The 17,784-nt window shown below is 50.6% G+C and overlaps 1 protein-coding gene across 1 annotated transcript in view; it reads right to left on the bottom strand.

The window, feature by feature from the left end:
- LOC147706092 (E3 ubiquitin-protein ligase RNF182-like) overlaps positions 1 to 15,788 on the bottom strand; it is a 36,487-nt gene extending 20,699 nt beyond the window's left edge. The window contains exon 1 of the mRNA XM_086929027.1: positions 15,652 to 15,788. The gene's annotated coding sequence lies outside the window, so the exon portion shown is untranslated. The remainder of the gene's footprint in view (positions 1 to 15,651) is intronic.
- Between the last annotated feature and the right edge of the window lie 1,996 nt (positions 15,789 to 17,784).

Genomic DNA, 17,784 nt, shown 5'->3' with positions numbered 1-17,784 from the left:
CAGGTATGCCCACAAGTGGGTTCACTGCTTACTGTGACACAGGATCCAAACTATACTTCACTGACAAGGCCTAATAAAGCTGAAACCTATCCAGGGTTGCTTGTATTCCCTTCTAGAGAGGTTCTCGCCTGGCAGTTCGGGATGAACTGTTTCCCATGAAGAACAGGGTCAGTCCTGATTTGCATAACATGAGCCTTTTGCCTCGAGTGCCACAGTGCGTAAAAAATGGCCTGGAAATCTAACCAGAGTGAATGTCAGGGGTTTAAACTATTTGCAAGCACTCCTCCCATTGCCTCTTGTGTGTTGTAGGTAGCTCAGTAGTACCTGCACATGTGAAACCTTCAGTGAAATCCTTAGTCACCCGTTCGTTATCAGTGCCAACTCCCCAGTGTTTGTGACCCAGTCAGCAGCTGGCGTGGAAGTGATGGGGCCCTGCGCTTTGCGCGGACACCCCAAAAAGGGCACAGAAGGGATCGGTGAGGTCTTCATGGAGGTGGACTAGCCTAGAATGTGCCGTCACGGTACCCACAGGACTCGACCTCAGGTGTCGAATGGCTGGACAAGTCAAGACTAGGTGGATGCTGATCCAAAAATAGGCAGATTCCAAAGACCCCCATGTCCCAAACCAGTCCCTGCAGCAAAGGCTAGCATTAGAGGTATGAGGGGTGGAAATTGGAACTGGGACCCACTGGCATCCTTTCAGAAGGAAAGTCAGTCCGCTGCTAGGGCACCTAGAAGTGGATATAAGGTCTAGAATGTGCCCCCAGATCCTTAGCCTGGGGCCGGGACTAGTTAATACCTAGCACAGCCAGGTATAGAAGGAGAGCTTTGCCTCTGGTGCATCAATGCTCTCCCGGCTAATCATTGTTTGCATCTGAGGGACAGTGGCGGCTTCTCCGCTAAGGCGGAGGAGCGTCGCCTCACTGATCAAAAGGGAAAATGAAATGATAATAACATATTGCTATTATAATTGTATTTTCCCTATTGCAGTCATTGGTGGGGCGGGGCTGGCTAGAGCAGGGGAGGAGTGGTGTGCACCCCCTAAGAGTGCATGAACTGTTTGGCCGGCCCTCTGGGGCTGATCAAACCGTTTGTGGGCACTTTGCATGTTCCTACCTGGCTGCATTACTTGTCCTGGTCAGGAACGATCCAAGGATCACAGACTAAGCACAACGCTGCTTCGCAGCATTGTGATTGGCTCTGGGGAGCCTCTGTGCTGGGGTGCCTCCTGCTGCCGCCAGCCAGGACAGGAAGATTAAGACGAGGGCGGAGGAGAGGCTGTGGCCAGCCGTTAAAGGCCAGTCTTTTTAGGTCTCGCCTGTCGATGCGCATGCGCATCGAGCAAGGCGAGAGTATTGCGAGTTATCCACTCTTTATCCACACTGCAAGGAATCGTGGCGATTCCTTGCAGTGCCCGTGACTTTTAAGGTCAATGCGCATGCGCATTAAGCTTATGCGCATGCGCATTGACCTTAAAAGTCACGGGCGCGTGCATGTCCGTCTTTGTTTACCCGCTCCGCCCCCTCCCGCCGTGTCGCCTTGCCTACTCTCTTCCACAGCCTCCCCCAGCTCCGCCCCCTCACTACTTGATTGCACGGCCGCTAGGCCGTGCCTCCCCTACTCTCCTCCCCCCTCCTCCTCTCCTCCCATGCCTGCCTGCCTGCCTCAACTCTCCGCCTCCTCGATCTTCTGTAAAGAATAATTGAAGTATACTCATTAAACCAAACAAGGAACTTACACGTCTATCAAAGCTAAATTAACCCGTAAGAATAACACACAGCGTGTCATTCGTATATTACCAATCCTTACCGAATAATGGGACCGTCTGATTTAAAGCGTCCCGAGTCGATCACATTTTTTCAATGGGCTCTACACAGTCAGCGCAACTCAAGTCACTGCTGGGTAGAAGATTAAATCCAACGGGGAAGGATCACACGGTAAGAGGATTCCCTCCCGTCAACAATCCAGAGTAAAAGTTTGCGTTTAGGCGTTTGTCTCTCGCGCCATATCAGGGCTTAGAAATAGAGGGCGGACCAACTACACTTAAACCGGGGCACACAATCCCAACTTTAGAGCGGAAACTAAAAAAGGACTAGCGCCGCGAATACCTCTAAACTCACTCATCATGGCAGTGCTCTAAGTAAAGTAATATATCCAAGTTTATAACACGCAAATACTCGAATATGCCTCAGTTTACCCAGAATGAATTTAAAAAATCTGAATTATACCAAATATAATCACATAAAAATAAAATGTTTGTCCTAGTATCTTATTTATATACTTTCAACACAGCGAAGTGTAAATAATAGTCACCCCTTATAACCCAGTGTGTTGCCTCAACCCCTTACATTCTGCAGATTTTGTAATACATTTGTCAATTGATCAATACATAAAACGATTGATTTCAAGTACAGCAGTAGTGCAAAATATACACACAAACAGGTATATCTATATTAATATTCAAGACCCTCAACCCCTCACCCTCACCCACCTTCACTCACCCTCACCCTCACTCACCCTCACTCACCCTCACTCACACTCACCCTCACCCACCCTCAACCCCTCATCCTCACTCACCCTCAACCCCTCACCCTCACTCACCCTCAACCCCTCACCCTCACTCACCCCCACTCACCCTCAACCCCTCACCCTCAACCCCTCACCCTCACTCACCCTCACTCACCCTCACCCTCACTCACCCTCAACCCCTCACCCACCCTCAACCCCTCACCCTCAACCCCTCACCCTCAATCCCTCACCCACACTCACCCACACTCACCCACACTCACCCACACTCACCCACACTCACCTTCACCCTCACTCACCCTCAACCCCTCACCCTCACTCACCCTCAACCCCTCACCCTCGCTCACCCCCACTCACCCTCAACCCCTCACCCTCAACCCCTCACCCTCACTCACCCTCACCCTCACTCACCCTCAACCCCTCACCCACCCTCAACCCCTCACCCTCAACCCCTCACCCTCAATCCCTCACCCACACTCACCCACACTCACCCACACTCACCCACACTCACCCACACTCACCCTCACTCACCTTCACCCTCACTCACCTTCAACCCCTCACCCTCACTCACCCCCACTCACCCTCAACCCCTCAACCCCTCACCCTCAATCCCTCACCCTCACCCACACTCACCCCCACTCACCCTCACTCACACTCACACTCACCCACCCTCACTCACCCTCACTCACCCTCACTCACCCTCACTCACCCTCAACCTCATGCTAAAGATTTACAAAAAAAACCATTAACAATTCTAAAAGCACTAACTCTAATGCTGCGAGACCTATTGCATTTCTAATGCTTGTTTTATTTTATTATTGCATTCCTCCCCCCACCCGCCCCACTACCCCTGTCCAGTAGCAGCAGCTACTGCTGGGCCATACTGACTCTCAGTCCAGTTTGCACTGCATTACTTCCAGTCTTTGCAGCCCTAGGGTGAGGTGAACTTGCTTCCCAGTACTTCATTCAGGGGGGTGGAGCTGTCTGTGTCTATGCAGTTGATTTCTTACTTGGTGGTTCGGTGCCGTGGATTAGAAATGTGTGAGAGCGCTCGCAGCCAGTAGATGAAGACGGTTCTACATGGAGGAGGTCTTCGTTGCCCGGCTATCGGGGCAGATGTGACATTCTTTGTTATTACCCTCCCCTGGAGCCAGCGCCCTCTGTATGAGGGAAGGACATCAATAAAGCCACTGAGCATGGCACCTAGCCAACCATGTTTGACGTTTTTAGGGATTACATTGGCACCTGGGCCATGTATTCCACAAATATGTGATGTTACAACGCAATCAAAATGAGCGCTGCATGTAACATCGCAGTTTTTACAATGCAAGTCATTACAACGACTTAGGAGTAGCACGATTTACTATTCCAACACCAGTCTACGTACAGTAGGGAAGGTGTTGGAATAGAAAATCTTACTATTCCTTAGGTTAGAGTGCCCTCCAGTGCAAGTCGATGTAACACGTGTTGTAATGGCTGCGTTCTAAATACATTGCGGTGTAGTCACCGGTAAGTAAAGGACGTTTCCCATATTCCACATGGAGCCACTGTGTCCCTGCAGCTGTTTAAGGATAGTGACTGGGACTAACTTTGGGCAAATCCCTGCGAGCCGCAAACACATCTCCAGAAGCCCCCATGCTTAGGATGCATAACTCCCTTGTACCTGTGCAGGGTGGCACCAAACTGTGGATGAAGATAGAAGGGGCTACACTGAAAGGGCATCTTTTTGGGAGGGTGAGCCGTGGAGGTCTTATTTGCAGAAAACAGTGACACCTCTCTTTACCTTTCTCCCTGTACCCTGTCCTCTTCCATAAGCCTCGGTCTGTCAATTGGTAGGGACAGAAATTTACCCAGGACAGCACTCACAGAAGGGTGCCAGCCACAGCATGAAGAGCAGGGCCCAGGCTTCCTGGCTTCTGATGACTGCATCTGAGCTTTCCCCAGAGCAGTGATTCCTAACCTGTGGCCGGTGCAACCCTGGGGTCCACGGTGAATATTCAAGAGGTCTGTGACTGTTTAGAAAATTAAAAATGAAATAACATTAGCAGATTAATAGAGCACAAACACACACAAAAGAAAAAGTTGGAAATTGTAAGCTTTAAAATGCTATGGAAAGGTGATGGAATTTGAAACTGGAAGCTAAAAATGAGGTTGGCATATTTATCTTGATTTGTGGGAGCACAGTGTAAATGCAGCAACAACTCTGTACTATTTTGTAGGTCTGGCTTAAAAGCGCAGTTGCCTGGGAGCCTTATTGTTACCAATTCTTTAAAATACACAAGTAGTAGTCTTTGTTTCCTCCCAGAAGGATACTTTGTTCTTACTTCATGGATGTTATGTCATTCCGCCTCCTATGGAGTACTACAGTAAAATACTCGCAGATTTATTTTACACCTCAAAAGGACTCTGAAACATCACACTGTAAATTCTTTATCTCAAAGATGCATAAAGAAAGCAACCATGTTTCTGTTATTCACTGCAGTATACACTTGTCAGGCCTCAAGTGTGAGACAGACCTTTTGACTATGCCTGCCAATGCTTGTCTTCACTGCTGTTCACATCTCTCTCTTCCTCCCTCAATTACAGTGCATATTCCTTGGTCTGACACTCCTCGGTGGACCTGCTGAATCTAAAAATAGCCACCTCCGCCTAAAAGGAAATCAGATCAATTTATGTGGAACAGCAACCAGTGCAGTACTGGACATCAGAGAAATGCTTTTAGGATGACAAGAAAATAGGCGGCCAAGAAAAAGAATGATGCCTGAAACACCTATCCAACTGGTACACCTGTTATATGCCCTTAGAACATGGATCGGCCAATCACAATTCTCTCAAAGAGATCTCTAGCTGATAATATACGTTTCCTTTATACCACCCTAAAGGTTGTGATGTAGTTAGGTTCAGCAGTCATACCCAATCAGCAAACCATAATGTGACTCTCCGAGCTCTTTTAATTGATCAGAGAACTCCATGGTGGCTTGGAATATTTTTATACTTGCATCCTATATATGTAAATGTAAATGTAAATGTGTTTGTATATATATAGCGCCTTCTGCCCAGAGGTCTCGTAGTGATGTATTCATACCGCTGTGGAACCCTTCCTGGCTTTCCTGTGAGATGTCCACTCCTGGGCACCCCCAAGGTGAAGCCAGGCATCCAAGCGCTGCTGGGGCCGTTGCATATATTTAACACTGCTGTCAATGAACACCTCATTTTACAAGAATCATATTGACTACCTTACCTATATACTAGGTCATTGTGCTTTTGCATATATGTTATGATAACTTTATGTAATGTCCTGTTCCTCAATCATCTTCCACCACATCCATCCTCCATTTATATGTACCCACCAAAAGTGAAAATGACTATGTACTGTGTTCTGTTGCTATTCACAGCATGTTGTGTTGAAATGCTCTGGGGCATATTCTCAAGGAGTTATCGCTGAGTTAGCGGCACTTTATTGCAGCCAAAGTCACAATAAAATTATTATCTCATTCACAAGCTGGTGCTAACAGCCCATAGCACCAGTTCACCTGCGATAGCAGCCGCAAAAAACATCACCACAGATGACCTATCGCAATTTAGATGCAGAGTAGGCGTTCCCGTGCCAAAAGGCGTGACAACACCCCTCCGCAACATTCTCAACAACCAGCCAGATTGGCAAAAAAAAACACAAAACATGCGATAAGGTGCGTTAACAGCAGGAAATTTACACCTGCTCCGACCTGGTGTAAAGTCGGACGACAGCCTGCACCACAAAAGGGAGCCCGGCCCAGAGCAACACCTGAAGGGCAACAGATGCCATGGAGCCTCTGATCATGCAGGCTGGACACCCAAGAGGGCCCCAACACCCACCGCCACCAACCCCAGGACCACCCGCCACCCCCCGACCACCCCCGCCCCGACCAACACTGAGGCAGCGCAGGCAAAGACAGTGACCCCCTGAAAATGCACCAACCACACACACTCAACACCAGAGTATGACATTACACACCACAGGCTCAAAGGGAAAACCAACATCCCACCGAAGACAAAGCTGCTGCCCGTGGTGCACCTGTTGGCTTCTGATACCTACCAACAACTGCCAGAGTCGGAGGAGCCCCATCAAAGCTTCTCAAACCTGTCCTGGATGCCATCAACAGCTTGGCACCCCAGTACCTATACTTCCCCCACACTGGGCAAGACCAGCTGGAGACCAAGCAAGGCATCTACGCCATAGCTGGCTTCCTGCACGTTGTGGGTGCAATTGACTGCACACGTGTCCTACTGGTGCACCCTGGCAAAACTGCACACAATAACCGCAACAGAAAGCACACACATCCCATCAATATGCAGGCAATGGCGGTCCCCCGAGAAATCACCACCAACGGTGACGACAACCACCCAGGCAGTGTGCATGATTCCTACATCTACCGACAGTCCATCAGCAACCAGCACTACCAGAATGGCACGCACGGAAACGCACTGCTTGTTGTCAAGTACATAACACACACCTCAACTCCACAATCGTGTAACTCACAACATTGGGAATGCACACGTTACAAACTCACATACAACATGCCACACAACATACCCACCCACCAAACACGACAGCACAACTTACTGTGGGAACCTTGGCCAGCCATGTACATGAGCCATCAACATCATGGCACCTCAGCCACACAATAGCTGAATGTGGGGAGAGGTGGGAACCAGGCATGTGCAAAGGAGGCAAGTGACCCATGGATGAGAAGGTACCCATTGCCAAGTGTGGCATGGAGGTTATGGCCAGACTGCAGTATGAAGACCACCCACATATCCATGTCGATATACCCCACTGGTGTATGGAGTGCAGTGGACAGTGGATGCAACCATGTCACCCCAGCCACTGTGGAAGCTCACGGAAATGTCGCTTGTTATGCCCCGTCCCCCCCCCCCCCCCCCCCCCCCGCCCACTGTAAGCGTGAGCGGAGTGGGCCGGCCCGGCAAATGCCAGGCCAGCATAGGGGTGTGAATAAAAAGCACGTAGCTCTGGGCGTGGTCCTCTACCGGAATGCCCAACGTCTCTGCCAAGGCAGCGCCTCCCAGCCCTCCACGAGGCTGACACCGCCGACGTGAGCGTAGTGGGCTGCGATCCTGTGTGCCAGCAGCACCCCATGCGCTGGTTCCCGAATTGCCCGCCCCTGCGCACCCAGGCCTCACTGCTCACCTGCCGACACCAGCGTGTGTCGAAGAGGGCCCACCACGCGCCGGTGCAAGCTCCAAGACCGAGGCACACGAACCTGGCAACCTGCTACGACCATCACAGACTCCGCAAGCAAGGCCTGCAGTACTCATTTCTCATTGACATACTCTGCCGGCATATACAGCGGACTAGTAGGTCACACATTTGGAACTGTGTCTTGATTACACTATGACAGAGAACAATTTTCATGGCAGATTTGATGTCACAATACTCCCTTCGATGTGGTGCGACCTTGTCTTAGTAGTGCATCACAACTGCACGATTCTGTGGGCCCATGCGGACTACTGCTCTCTGCCCCCACTGCGGTCAAGTAGGTCACACATTTAGGACGGAGTCTTTATTTTTCAATGGCGAAGTTCATATCATTGTACCGGCATCATTGCAGACCGCATCCCCTCTCAGCCCTGGTGCCTCTATGTCTGTTCCCTGACATTCATGGACACTTTCTGGTTAAACTTTGGTGCGTCTGAGTGAATGGACTTGGGGGTTGTCATCATCCTCAAGTAGCTGATACAGAAATGTTGGTGGAAACGTGGCTGTAGCACTCTACTCCTCAATGTGCTGCTTCCGGACGGCTTATGCCCTCTGCATCATGCCCTGTGGGACACCTTCCACTTCCCCCCGGAACCCCCGCCACAATCACCTCGGACATCGATGAGGACCCGCTCAGTCCACGTGGCCCTGTCTCAGTGCACCGCAAAGCACCGCCCCGTGGCGGGGAGCCTGTACCGGCCGATGTGCATCCGGGCCACTAACTCTTAGACGGTGGTCTTGGGCTCATCGATGCCATGTGTATATGGCCCTGCGCTGTCCACTGGCTCCGGCCTCAACTGCGGAGCACCAGGGCTCACACATCAAATCGAGTCCTGACCGGCCCGGACATGGCTTCACCACAGGAGGCACACGCCACCATTGCCAGGACCACCTCCAACCGCCATCTGCCAGAGTCCAAACAGTGGTACTGGCAGATTAACGGAGTTGCTCACACCTGTTGTGGATGCCATCATCTGACTGATACCCTGCTCAGAACTCCAGGTGCCACTGGCTCAGTGCACCTCAACCCATGGACCATTACTGATTGAGTTTTGTGCTGTGGCGAGTTCGCGCAGCAATGTCACCTCAGGCAGTGTGGGAGACCTGGGACGTTGCTGAGGAAGATGATGCAGGTCTGACACCCCCAACTGCGTCTGCATCAGGAATATCCTGAAGGGACACAATCCTAGTCATCTTGTTCACATGAGCGCTCTCAGCTCTAGTGCCCCAACCTCAGTGCACTGCAACTCACGGACGCTTCTGTTTGCTCATTGTGTGACCTCTGGACTTGCTCCGGCTCCCTCCATGATGCTCTGCAGTTGTCTCTGAAATGCTGGTGTTTACTGTTTCCATCTTCATAGTGTTCACTGTTGTATTTGTTGCCAGCACCAACCACTCCGTGAGGGCTGGCTTACACTCACCACACACATCCAGAACAGGCGTCACTGTACATGTGACCCTGCCAATAAAGGTAACGGGCGCACGTACCCCTAGCCAGTTCCACAAACTATCTGTGTGTGTCCGTGTGGTCATGATGTGTGCATGAGGGCCAGGGCCCTACAACATTAAATTATGCTGTGTACAGCGGACGCAGTCATGTCCTCGCAGGCAACGTGTTAGTGCTTGGACATGTAGCTTTGTCGTCAGCTATTCATTACGTAAGGGGAGTGTACTGGGCCATTGTACGGAGGTCCAGAGTGGGTGTGTGAATGGTAGTTCCGGGGCCCTGGGCGTGGTTCAGTACAGGAAATGTTCAAATGCATGTGTCTCTGTCGCAGTGTGGGTCTCCTTTGTGGGGTGCAGGTTTGCCCTGATGGGACTTTGAGACCCTGTATGTAATGTTATTCAGCTTCCATGGCCCAGACCCCACCCTCACCTGTTTAGCCAACTCCTTTCGGCATTCTGACACCTGGAATTTGTATTTGATCTGTGCCTCAGTGGCGTGGTGGGTGCCAGCCGTGCTTGTGGGTGCTTCCTGCTATGTGGTCTGTGCAGGGGCTGGGTTCTCCTCTATGTAGCTTGTCTTCCCTGGTGGTGGGTTGCCTGGGATGCCCATGACCTGTTATAGGGTGTTGGTGTTGAAGGTGTGGTGGTCCTCTCCAGCATCACTGATTGGTTGTCTGGTCTACTCTGCTGGAGGTGTTGTTTGTCCCTCTGAAATGTGAAGGGCAGATGCATGTTGTCATTGTGTTGACAGTGTGCTACATATCGTAGTGCATGTGTGTCATTGTGCCCATCTCCCACCGTCGCCCCAGACCCTGGTTGTTACTCACCCTGTTGATGTTGTGTCGGGTCCTATCGAGCTGTGTCCATACTCCCATCTCTTTTCACCATCTCCACACTGATGACTTAGCCTTCGTTTCCTCCAGTTCCTCCTGTGGCGCAGGACTCCCACCTCCTGTCGCTGCCTTCCTGTAAGCAGCAGCTTTGTGCCTGGTTTAGATTTTCACATCATGCCAGCTCCTCTTGGCCTCCTCGCCACTCCTACTGCATTCCCGGTGGTCTAATTGTGGGTCAGTTGATGGTAGTGTTCTGTCACCTCTGTGACGCTGATCTGGTTTTGCTGCGGACTGCACCCCGTCTTCCTCTCCCTCTTCTCCTTGGCCTTCCCCGACCCTGTTGTTCCTTGCTGATGATCTGTGGGGGTTGTGGGGTTCACGTTGGCCTATGTGCTTGGTCAGCGTGCATCCATGTTGCTACTCACTTTGGATTGTATCTGGTGTGTCGTTTTTGTAGCTTTTATAGAGCATTTTCCTGCCAAATGCGTGGAATTTGCAGGCCTGTCACTGGTTTTCGCTGCTTTTTGTAATGCAATTGGTCTCATTGCAAGATTTTTTGCGTTTGTGTTTCGCACTTTTGAGGCGGGGCGTTGATTTTAACGTGGTCATTTGACGCATTATCTGGAGACTATCGCATGGTACAGTACAAAAGGGGGTGGTGATGGACGGAAGCTTGTTTCCGGTCCGGGGAAGACATGGCTTGGCAGTTCGGGCTAGACTGTTCCCATGAGGCACAGGGTCAGACTGATTTGCATAGAGCCATGTCTGGACTGGGGTGGCAGAGTGGGCTAAAGAACGGTGATGGATTAAACCCAGATCTTTTGACTGGGTGTGAGTGTTTGATTGATTCAGATGCTCCGTCCATCACCACCCCCTTTTGTACCGCTTTTGGCCGCCATAAGTGTGGCAGGGTATGCTCAGACGTGAGTCCCTTGCTCACTTTGCCACTGGATTCAAGCAAGCCGGGCTGAAGACGGCTGGAATGCCAGAAACCGGTCCTCGGAAGCTTGTTTCCGGTCCAGGGAAGACATGGCTTGGCAGTTCGGGCTGGACTGTTTCCATGAGGCACAGGGTCAGACTGATTTGCATATAGCCATGTCTGAACTGGGGTGACAGAGTGGGCTAAAGAACGGTGATGGATTAAACCCAGATCTTTTGACTGGGTGTGAGTGTTTGGTTGATTCAGATGCTCTGTCCATCACCACCCCCTTTTGTACCGACTATCGCATGGTACCTCCGTGTTGAGAATACTTGGTTAACAGGGGCGTAATTTTCCTGTGGTGTTGAGTGTTGCGTTGTTACTTTTGCGATGGTTATTACACATTCTTGAGAATATGCTCCTCTGTTTGTTGCCATTAAATATGTTGTTTTTTTTTAACACCTCCAGTTTGCCTCCTAATCATAAAGTAAGTTGGTCTTCAGCGTTCTTTCCCTATATTTCCACAAAACTTGTCAATCAATCAATCAATCAAAGACATTTATAGGGCGCGCTACATACCCGTAGGGTCTCAAGGCGCTTGGGGGAGGGGGGGTGCCGCTACTGCTCGAACAGCCAGGTCTTCAGCTTCTTCCTGAAGGAGAGGTGGTCTTGGGTCAGGCGCAGGTCGGTCGGGAGGGAGTTCCAGGTCTTGGCGGCCAGGTAGGAGAAGGACCTTCCTCCTGTAGTCGCTCTTCGGATGCGGGGGACGGCGGCGAGGGCGTGGTTGGCTGATCGGAGGTGGCGTTTGGGAGCATAGAAGTTGATCCGGCTGTTGAGGTAGCTCGGGCCTTGGTCGTGTAGGGCTTTGTGTGCGTGGGTGAGGAGGCGGAAGGTGATTCTTTTGTTGACGGGGAGCCAGTGAAGGTCTCTTAGATGTCCGGAGATGTGGCTGGTTCGTGGGATGTCGAGGATGAGTCTGGCTGAGGCGTTCTGGATCCGCTGGAGTCTTTTCTGGAGCTTGGCGGTGGTACCGGCGTAGAGGGCGTTGCCGTAGTCCAGTCAGTGTCTTCAAGCTTTCAGCTTCCGGTGAAAAGATGTCACAATAAGTATCAAAACCTAAGGTGACATCACACAAACGAACCTTCTAGAACGTCCGTTGGTAGCGACTGTTAGTGATGCAGAACTGGATACAGAGTACCATTTTATCTCTCTACACTACAATATAAGTTAAATGCCCCTGTTGTTAGCTGACTCAGACCGTCTGCACTTCCTACCTTCCGTTTCATGTTTAGATATAAATTATGAAGCATACTCTCTTTTTATTCTTTCTGTATAATGCACAATATCATTCAATGTAAAGTTGAAGCCTAACAAAGAGCCCGGTGTTAAAAGACTTCCATTAAAATGTTAAAACTTTGCGTGCCCTGCAGTGCTGAGAGTAGAGAGCTGTAGGCACTTTTCGGGCCAGATTTACAAGCCCCTTGCACCACTTTTGCGCCATTTTTAACATGGGAAAAGTGATGCAAAAGTGGTGCAAGGGGCTTGTAAATATGCCCCTTAAACACCAAGGGCCTCATTTATGAGAAATGACGCATCGCTGCGTGAAAGCAGTAATGCGTCACTTCTCAGTGCTCCCTCCTTGCGACATTCCTGATGCGTCATATTTAATGTATGACGCATCATGTCGCAAGGAGTTACAGATACGTCAGTATTTCTGACGTATCTGTAAGCGCAAAAGTGGCGCATTGCTGGAGTGTGTCACAAAAGTGACGCAACTCCAGCAATGGGTCCTTTCACATGGGGCAAGCCCCATGTGAAAGGGCCTGCGTCAGTCTTACGCCTGCTGTGAGGCAGGCACAAGATTTTGATGCAACGGCGTCCTAAAAGTGACGCAGTGAAATCTCATAGATTTCACTGCGTCACTTCTACGACCCTTCCGTGCGTCAATACGCCCCCCCCTTGCATACATTATACCTGGCGCAGGTATAATGTGGCGCAGGGGTTTACAAAGTGACACATCTACCTAGATGCGTCACTTTGTAAATATGGCGCAACAAGGCGCATTTTTTACGCCACTGGTGCGTCACAAAAAGTGACGCACCAGCGGCGTAAAAGTGACGCACAGCCTCATAAATGAGGCCCCAACAACCGTGAAATGAGAACCCTTAGCTGACATGTTTCTATAAACTGCGGAAATGGTTTTTTTTGCGCGCGCGGAGGATGCTCCAGAGAGCGGCCATCTTCTCGCCGCCAGTCAAAGCCCACACGATAGAGACCCCTGGGTGAGAGCCTCGAGGTTAACAATTGCAGGCCCCAGGGGCCTGCCGTGTGTATGAATCAATCAATACGGCTATTTGTGGCCCAGACCACAGCGGTCTCTTCCGAGTGAGCTCCGATTACAGCCGAGCAGAGGCCTGATGGAGCAGGCGGGCTCCGGCCCTGGCGCGCCCGACGGAGCCTGTGGGAATGACATGGCTGGCAGCGAGAGAGTGGGTGGCAGGGGCGGGCTGGCAGTGAGAGAGTGGCTGGCAGGTGCGGGCTGGCAGCGAGAGCGTGAGAGGCAGGGGGTGGGCAGCAGAGGTCTATTTTATAGGGAGGAAGTAGCAGCGAAGCAAGGATGTCGTGTCCTCGTGCAGGAACGTAAAATTGTCCCTCGCCTCATCTGATAATAAAATAAGCAGTCCTAATTGGAGTGTAGTGGGCCACTCGCACCCCTGGACCCAGTGCCAAGTTAGATCGTCAAGCCCTTGGGTGGGGTGAAAAATACCAACGGTAGCCACAAGTGTGCGTTCCCACCAGGGATGGCTGCGTGCACTGTTTCCCTCCTGATTGGTAAACCACCTACGCCATGCTGTTGATTTAAAAGTACAACACAATGTATCCTAACTTATTTCACACAAAAAGTATAAATCAAGATTAGGTAAAACGATAATTAACCTTCTGCTGCGTTAGATGTAAAAACGATTTTTTGCTGTGATTCAATGTGTTTTTTTTTTTTAAAAGTTTGAAGTTTATTGAAGAAAATAGAAACAGTATAGGAAAGAATATGCAATAAAATACAAACGTTACATTGGAAATCAATTATGACCATAATATGTAGAAAAGAAAAGGAGAGGAGAAGAAGGGAAGGGAAGAGAAGAGAAAGAGGAGGGAAACGAAGAAAAGGGGAGTCCAAAATATGACCCAAATGCAAGTCTAGCAGAGGTAACAAATGTAACAATAAATTGAATATGAACATCCAAGGTATGATAGTCACAATCAGGAGAAAGGAGTTATAACGGAAAGCAAATAATAAAACATATGTAAGCATAGGCAAAATTAGAGGTCATGGAGGTTTCCTGACCTCCTGAGGTGAGTAAAGAAGTGGAAGCTAAAGCTGAGGAGGAGAAGTAAGATGATGAAGGAAGCCATAAAAGATCTCTCTTAATACCTAAAGAAATAGGGGAAACATTACTGGTGTCTAATCTGTGGTGGAAACAGACTTAAAGTGGCTTTAGGGAGGTCTGTACAAATGATAACCTGTAGCATGACGTGAGCACCTAGCCTTCTTATAGTGCTATATATTGAATTTTCACGAGCGCTTGTGATATTTATTTTTAGTTCTTCAGGGGTAAATGCTATTTGCGGCCTCCAGCCCAGTGTCATGTCCTTCTAGTTCCTTCTTCCACTCAACAACCTTTGCCCTCCTCCTCTCAGAGTGACACCCACCTTCCCTGATGGGCCTTGAGGTCTTATACAGCTCACACCGTGAATCAAATGCCACTAAGCGCTACCAAGGGGTCTCAAGCAGGGATGGGCGCCTCACCAATCACCAGGTGTGGGGCAGTTCATCTTCAGGGACCCGAGGGCTCTCGTTCAGGGCCCTGGCCAATCTGCTTAGTGACCCCCCCCCCCCCCCCCCTCCTAGGGCATGTCCAAGGACATTGACTCGCTACTTTGCCGGCAGACTCGGAATCGTTCAAACAGGAAGAGTTCGTTTTTTTTTTTTTAAATGTATTTATTTAGTGCGATTTTCTATAGCGCGATCATTACCCAAAGGTGTCAGAGCGCTTTACAAAAGAACCAGTTGCGATACATAAGGATTTAGGATTACATGAGTTACATAAAAGATACAAACAGGAAAGATAATTGCAAATGTACAAGTTGTAAAGTTACTCAGGGAAGAGATACCAATGGATAAACTCTAAGAATCACATAGGAATGGTAGTGAGTGACCCGGGGACCTGGACAGGTGCCAGCCACAGGAGGGTGCTGCCTAGGCCCTGTTGCTTCACTGCGAGGGATGTCAGGGGGTTGACCCTGGCGGTGACCTCCATGCGCGGGAACAGTAAGGTGCAGTTGTACAGACCAAAAGGCCTGTTGCATTAACTCATGAGGCACCTATTGGGGCGGACGCAGGGCCCTGTACTGCATGATGGGGGGAAGGTGGCCCTTCGTGCACTCACTGCTAAGAGATGAGGGGTTCATGCACCCCTGCTGAGGGACAGGAGGGGGCTCGTGCAGGCCCTGTCTTCGCTGCTGATGGACAGGATGAGGTTCGTGCATTCCTGCTGAAGGGCGGTGGGGCATTGGGGGTGACTGACTTAATGCGGTGCAGCCATCGCAATGACGAGAGGCGTCCAATCACTGCCGCAGACCCCCCTCCGAGTGGTGCCACGAATGGTACTAACCTGCCTCCGGCGGTGCCCTGGAGCTGGGCCGCTGGGCGAGCCGTGGGCGCTGTCGCTTGTCCCTCCAGTGAGACCCATGAAGGCTGCTCCAGGACAGCTTATCCGCCTAGTGCAGCAGGAAGCCGAGGACCAACCCCAGCAGATAGACCAGGGAGGGGGAGACAGGAGCGAAACAGGCATCCGCCTCGGCGTTACCATGGCAACAGGGAGATGGAGAGCGGAGGGGACATGAACGCAGCGAGCCGTGTTGGTCCTCGGCCCCCTCACCCTCCTCTCGATGCCGTCACTCCGGCTCCACACTGCACCAAGGAAGCCTCCAGGAACAGGAGAGCCGGCAGTGGGGCGCTGGTTCTTACTGGTGCCCCCTGTGCCATCACCCGTTTTGGGGGTGATGGTAGCTGCTGCGAGGGAGCGGGGGTGGGGGGGCTAAGCCATCTGTGGAACAGTGAAGGAACTGTGTCGTCTGCAGACAGGAGATGTAGGCAGTTATGTAGGAGCTGTGTGGAATGGTGTAGTGGTGTTGGATGGTTCAGTGATGCAGGACATGTCGTAGGAGTGCTGGCTGGGGGTGCGGTTGCAGGGGATGGAGTGTGAGGAAGTTGTAGGGAACTGTGTAGAAGCACTGACCGAGGAAGCAGTCTTGAAAGTCACAGGAGCCGCGTGACTCCTCCTGTATAAGTAGTCAGTGGCTGTAGGGGTATGTAGTGTGAGTTCGGGGTGGGCCGCTCGCAGTAGCCCCGCAGGGCTGGGTCTGGTGCAGCACTGATTAAATGGCTGTCTCCCTCTCTCTCCCTCCCTCCCGTGCTTTGAACAGCTCTGCCTGCCTCTTCCCAAACAGCCTGGGGCCTGCGGCCACGTCCAGGGCTGGCAGCACTCGGCGCATTTCATTAAAGGAGAGATTTAATTGAAAGCGCGTCCTTGCCCGGGAGATGAGCTGTCTGGGGCAGAGCCAACCCCCTGCCTCTGCCCGGGCTCCGGTTGTGGTTGAAGTGATGGATCGCTGTCATGTTCTCTGCAGCCGCTGCTCGCGCGCACGATGACGCGAGGACAGTCAGCCGCTCTCCCTCAGGTGTGGGTCCTTTTTAATGTCCCATGCAGCGGTGTGTGTATCATTGTGTCGTAGCTGGAGTATGGTCCCGGGCCTTTCTGGAGCCGTGGTTCGCTTCATTTATGTCTAAACGCACCCGTGCCTGTTTATCCCTGTATTCCCTTGACCTCCTCCTCCACTACCTCTTTTTGGGGTCAGGTTGAGCTACCTTGTACTGGCTCACATCCTGCTACCGTGTATGGAAATGCAGTTGTTCATCCAGCGCGATATAATCCTTTTTGATGTACCTTATAATGCAACGATCCTCTGGTTAAGCGCTCTGCTCTGGGTCTAGACAGCACTATATAACGTTCGCAAATCAAACAAGCACTGGCGTTGCCAAGAGGTCTCGCAGTAGGAAAGTTGGAGCTATTGGTTTTGTAAATGACATTTTATACTTATGTTTTGTGATTTACAATGCAAATACTTTTAACTTTAGCAAATGTGACACTTTTAGCATTTGTAATGCCACATGCTTTGTATTGACGTGACTTAGATGTATTGATATTACAAATAACAATGGCGTTTAATTTTTTTAACTAATAATACTTAAATAAAAGTGATTGTAATTTATAATGGCAATGGTCCGAAGTAGATAAAATAGTGGCAAAATAGAAAAACTGTGGCACAGAAAACAGGGCAGAAATTCATATCTGGCGTTTGCATAACAAACTAAATCTCAGCATAATTGTTATGGAAACTTTTACCAAAACAAATATTTTGAAGGCAGGGTTAATAAAACCCACAATAAGTATTGGCGTTTTGATAGAGAACAGTGTTGAAAATCAGGGGTTGACCCCCTATATGCCTTTGCGCTTTCACTGGAGGGACTTCCCATGGTTGGGGGGAGGCAACCTTACTGCCCAGCAGCTGGCCGTAGCTTTGCAGACCTGATGCGAGCCACGGCCGCCAGGCCGTGAAGTGTGAAGCAGTGGGCGGGGAAGCAGATCCCTTTGAAGCTCTCGGAGGCAAGGGGAGGAGAAATGCTGCTGGTGGCAATCCTCTACAAAAGCACGAAACACTGAGGGGATATGTAGGTGGAAGGC

Source organism: Lissotriton vulgaris, chromosome 7, assembly GCF_964263255.1.
Source record: "Lissotriton vulgaris chromosome 7, aLisVul1.2, whole genome shotgun sequence".
Lineage (NCBI taxonomy): Eukaryota > Metazoa > Chordata > Amphibia > Caudata > Salamandridae > Lissotriton > Lissotriton vulgaris.
Note: the sequence above shows the minus strand (reverse complement) of the source record. Positions and strands in the feature narration are given on the sequence as shown.